Genomic DNA, 6,166 nt, shown 5'->3' on the forward strand with positions numbered 1-6,166 from the left:
GTGCTCTACAACTATAGTAATAGTTAAACCTTTCACATTTCTTAACATTAATTTCCATATGAAATTATACACATTGATATAAAACACAGGCCCTGCTTCAAAGAGAATCCAGACAGTTTACCCTAAGCCATAGAAAAGTGATCATAGCTCCAGAACAATTTGAGTTATTTCACATGACATGATCTGTTGTAGAAGTGATTACAAACTCTTGGAATTATGTACCAATAGATGGCCATAATTCTATGTAATTACCAGAAATTTGGTGGAGGCTTTGTAGGGCAGAACAAGTGGGAAAACCTACTCCAGGTCTCAGATTTCTTCTGATCACATTCTCAGCTTTTAGGTTTGTGGAAGCTAGTAGTCAGGTGACATATTAATGTATCTCAGAGGCTTGGGAATGAAAGGTCTGTTAGGTTAGATGTAGTGGATGGTGATAAATGGCTATTAATGAAACTAAAGACAGCCCAAGATAAAACATTCCTTCTTTCTTTCCATGATCTTGAAGTTCTAATTAGTTCATGGAATTTTCTAGATAGGTATTACATTTTTCAGGAAACATCTGATCATACATAAACTCTTACTCCTTATAGAATTATACTTAGTATGTTCCCTTACACACAGTAGAAACATGATAGACATCTGTTGAATTTAGTAGATAAATAAGCTTTAATATACTTTCGGTCTCTTAAACATTTTAAACCTTGTTGCCACTGTTCAAACATGAATATACTTAAATGCCATTTGCAAGGAGACTTACTGGTTTGTTATAATAGAAATTGCTCAGTATCTAAAAATTATTAAACTTTTGTAATAAATAAGTGAAAAGAAACTCTCTTGACACTTTTCAAAAATCTACTTACAAATCAAAATTAATTGCAGTAAGAGTGTATAGGAAAAAGAGATGAAAACAATGTTAGCTCATGTCTATGCCATTTTTAAGGACATATAGAGCTGAACATAAGTCACCATTTCTTACATCACCATGAGTTTGAACTTCTTCATTTTGTCTAAAAACAAGGCAAGTAGTTTAAGTAATTTGGTTTCAAATTCATGTAATTGCTATTGAACATTTACTATGTGAAAAGTGCAGCAATGGGGAACTTTTAGATAAAGATCACACAAATACATAAACAAAGCTGATATAAGAGATAATAGCTCAATGAACACAGAGCTAAGGGGTATAGGAGGCAAAGATCACATCTCATTTGTCAATCAGAAGAGCTTCAGGAAAGAGCAATTGGAATTTCACCTTGGTGAGATTTGCCTCTGAGGAATGGCAGCTCAGTCAATTGGCACAGCATAAGCAAAGGCCTGTGGGAGCAGGCACAGAAGGGATAGCAAACCAGTCAACCAGCCATTCTGCTTAGCTGGGTCATCATGGCATGCCTAAGGGAAAACACAGGGATAAATGTGTAAAGAAACATCAATCCCATTTTCATGGCTGTAAGTGGAGTTCCTAAACTGGGCCAGTTTTGTGATCAGAGGCTATAAAATAAGTCACTCAATGTAGGGGACCAGTTGGCAGATAGGCAAGGCAAGGTATACTGGGGCGTGTAAGTAGCAGTGGTGCAAACAGTGATCTATTCAGTTACTGTTGAGGGAGATGAGATAGCCCTTGTTAGTCACTCAGACTCTGAGACAAGAGTGAGTTCTGGAGTAAGACTGTTAGGTCAAATGCCTGCACCAATCCTTTCTATGCTAGTGATAGTGACCATTCCCAAGGAACTGATTCAAGATTCAACAGAACCAGGGGACAGACTATGCTGATTAAGAGTCCTTTTCTGGCATTCTGTGAAGGTTTTACTCTGGATAGCTCAGAGTTCAAAGAAGGGACACAGAAACAATGACAAATGTATAGAGTCTTACCTACCACTATCACCAGAAGTACTCAGGATACAGAGGGTCTGTTTGCATAATACCCTTGAGCTGGCTGAGCAGCATTGCTGAGGCAGGAGAACACGTCGTCTTGCACACAGTCCAAGGCATTCCTCCCAGGGGAGTAAACAATGTTCTGAGGGAACAGACTACACACAGCAGAAAGATGTATGACAGTATGTTACATTCAGGCTACACCTTTGACCTTGACCATAGGACTTTGGAGTCAGTATTTTACAAAGATCAGGCTACTGTGCTGAATCTTAGTTGCCTCATCAGCTAGATGACCATAATGATGGGATTCTTACAGGACTGCTGCCAGGATAAAATGTAAATATCGATGGAAGACGTTCAGCACAGACTCTAACAGTTAAGTGTCTGGATTAAATTTCATTATTATTAATAGCACCACCACTACAGTCTGCCCAAACTATTTTTACCTAATGATTCAGAGAGGAAATTGCAATGATAACCTCAAAGGACTTGAATTTAATTGGACAGGGAAGAAATGAATGATTGAAAGGATCAGGAAAAGAAATGGTAGAAGTCAAGGAAAAGCATGATATTTGAGGAACAGAACACGTTAATGTCAGAACTTTTTATTAAAAGGGTATTAGAAAGATAATGCGGTGAGCTTTATGATGTCAATGAGACATCAAAATTTAAAGATGAAAATGAATATAAGTGCCAATTCATGAAAAGCTGAGACTCTGATATTTAACATATTTACTATTAGTAGAAATAGTATTCTGGCAGATGACTCAGCTAGTAAGAGTGGTAGCCACACAAGCTTACCAACATGGGTCAGAGTACTAGAACCCCTGTAAAAAAAGTTCATGGTGACACAGTCTGTTATCCCAGCAACACTACTACTACAATCAGATGTGAGGCAAAGCCAGAAAAGTCCCAAGTCACCCAGCCTACCCTAGAGTACAGAGTTAACAACTGAAGGAAGAGCGATGTGATCTCCATGAGTTTATGGCAAGAATCAATTCCCCAGTCTGAATTCTACGTGAGCATTCTGCTGTTCATGCACCAGAACTCGGAAACACATCAGGCACACTCACCAAACACACAGGCACCCAGAAATTTTAAAAGAGAAATTGTGTATCTGAATGAGTCTTGACTCATTATTCCATTTCCACTGTTTCCATGATTACTTTCATGTTTCTGCAAGAGAAGGTTTGTAGGAGCAGAAGACAGCATTTTGGAGGGTCAGGTTGATGGGCATGAACAGTTCTGTCTGCTGAAATCTACTCAAAGGGGGTGAATCCATTGCTGCAGGAGACAGGGCAGGGTCTACCTTGCGAATGGCAGCAAATGGAAGACTTTGAGTTTTTCCTTTGAAGTTGCAGGGACAAAAACAAGGGTATTTGAATTGAGATACCTATTTTTATTACTTAACACCTACTAACTTCTCTAATAAGAGAACACTGGAGGAGGAACTATACAGTATTTGAAATAGATGAAACAGTGATAACAGGACAAAGGATAGAGCTTGAGAGCACAGAAGGGTGAAGGGAAACCCCTAAAGCATCTACATGTATTCCTTACATCCGTGTTAATAACAGAAATCAGACAAGGGACATCATCAAGAACAAAACCCAGTCTTCTCATTTTTTCCAATATATTCAAAGCCTTTCAAACTAAATGCTATTACAAGAGGCAAAACTACAAAACAAATCAGTAGTCTCATGACAGCAACTCCACATCTACCTTCCATATTAACAAGTCTGTATTGCTCCTAAATGGTAACATGGGCATCTTGACTGCACATTAGTAAATGCTTGTCTTTTAATATGCCTCTATTTTTCTCATTATTACGTTATGCCATTATGCATGGTCGGTGCCATTTAAAAGAATTTACTTTGCTATCAGTGACCAAAAAAGAAAAACAATTTAGAAAGCTGATCAGAGTAGGAAAAATGTTAAATCTATGTATTTGAGTAGGTTACTGACTCATTAGTTTAATAACTTGCTTTTGCAAACTTGAATAATTCAAACACACTGGAAATGATACAGCATTTAGAAAGTGCATTCTTAAAATGGTAAACACTGGATCTAGGACCTGAGTGTGTGGTTATTACTTATTTAAAATAAACAAGCAAATTCCACTGAGATATGGTCTCATTTTCAGGAATGGTCTATTAGCAGGCAGCAGTGAGCACAACAATTAACCATATCAGCACATTAAAGCCGAATGTGTAAACTCCACATAGCAGCAAACACACATCCTACCATGGCCTATTAAGTAATCAGAAATGATTGCAGATAATTAGCCTGTGAACAGCTGCATAAACTCAACTGTTCCATTTTTTAGCAGACATGGAGGCCTCAAGTAGGAAAGAGAGTCATTAGCTATGTCTTGAACTTGGTGGGAGTGTCATTGTGAAACAAAATTAGGGACAGAGTCTAACGTTTGATGGTACATGGCCATTTGAGATTCCTTGTGATGATACATGGTCACATAACTACAGATCTGAAACTGAAATTAGTGAAACAAACATATTATCACTGACTGAAAAAAAACCTCGTAAAATAGAAAATTAAAAACAGGACAATGAGCAGGGATCAAGTAGTGATATTTCTTACATGTATGTGTTTCAGTCATACTTTCTATTTCTAACTCACACATTCTCCAGCAATCTCTCTTAATAAACTGATTAACAGCACCAAGGGTGTGTGTGTGTGTGTGTGTGTGTGTGTGTGTGTGGTGTGTAATACATATTAATAGTTTTCACTTAAAAATGTGGCTTTGTCTTTTTCTATTCTATTTTCACTAATGAAAAGATTCTAAGAAAAGCATTACAAATTTATGGAAACAGTTGAAATACATATACGGAAAAAGAAAGGACTATATTTACTCAGTATTTATCCAGAGAAAAGCAGAACCGAAAGAAACAAATGTATTTTTTCCATCATGATTGCAGATGGAACTTAAGGCCTCCTTGGTGCTAGACAAGTGCTCACCACTTAGCTACACTCCCTCCCCTGTTTTAGTCTGAGACAAAGTTTCACTCAGTTGCCCAATCTGACCTTCTACATATGGCTTTGTCATATGTAAGAAGTTGGGTAGCTGGAACTGTACAGCCAGTACCAAATTACCATTCTTAAAACTAAATTTTGTACACTGTGGCATCATCAGAGGGATGTGGTTAGAAGGGACCTTCCTTGGTTTTCATCAAAGTTTCTTCCATGAAATAAAACTCTCATGAAACTGTCTCAGCAATGAAGGAATGTAACTACCTTTGATGGTATCAAACTTTTGAGAGGTAAATTTACAATGCTTGCATCGAAATGTTTCAGTAAACAATTGTTACTTGTGTTTATATTGTCTTCACAGGAAATTAGTTTTAATTTTTGTAGAATTTTATTAAAGATGTGGGATAAATGATAGATAATTATATGGAATATGTATGATAGATAGATAGATATGATAGATGGATGGTGTATCCATCTTATATTAGATAGATAGATTCTGTTTACATAATTAAGAGCCTTGAAGTTTCCTCATAGACTATTAGTTCTATTAAAAATATCTTATATTTGTTTTCTTTTCAGTTATCTTATTTACTTATTTATTTGTTAGTTTGTTTATTTTGATTTTTCAAGGCAGGTTTTTTCTGTCTAACCCTGGCTGTCCTGGAACTCATTCTATAGACCAAGTTGGCTTCAAACATAGAAATCCGCCTATTTCTACCTTCAAAGTGCTGGGATTAAAGGCATGTGCCATCACTGCCCATGACACTTACCTTCGTTTTTATGAGAATCCAAAGAATACATTTTATTGCGATTGGGGCTATGCCAGATTCTATGACAGCTTAAATAGAGAGCCTAGAGGATTTTAATGTCTTTGAAGTAAGTAAGCATGCAAAGCTGCAGTTATAGATCAGAAATGCAAGAGCTACAGTGGGGAGACACAGGTAAAGATGGCCCAATGCAACCTGAAGGAAACTGGGACTTCTACCCAAAGTGGTAAGGCAGGGAAGTTGAGGAATTTACCAACTGCTCTGGAGTTCAGAAGAATACTATAGGAAGGGGAAACCATTTCTAAATCTCAAATCTAAACCTAAAACTAAAGCTAAAGTCAACCACCCCTGATTGTGGTAATTTCATATATGCTGCTCATTCATTGCAAGTTAATTGATATTGCCTAGTGCACCTGTAGAACACTGTTTGGGCTTACAATAACTTTTGCCTGTTTCCTATGGTCCTGTTGATAATAGTATTAATACAACAGTGTGGGTCAGCAAGCTCAGCAGTTAGAACTTCCTAGATTCTCCAGAATTAA

Source organism: Mesocricetus auratus, unplaced genomic scaffold (assembly GCF_017639785.1).
Source record: "Mesocricetus auratus isolate SY011 unplaced genomic scaffold, BCM_Maur_2.0 Super-Scaffold_100026, whole genome shotgun sequence".
Classification (NCBI taxonomy): Eukaryota; Metazoa; Chordata; class Mammalia; order Rodentia; family Cricetidae; genus Mesocricetus; species Mesocricetus auratus.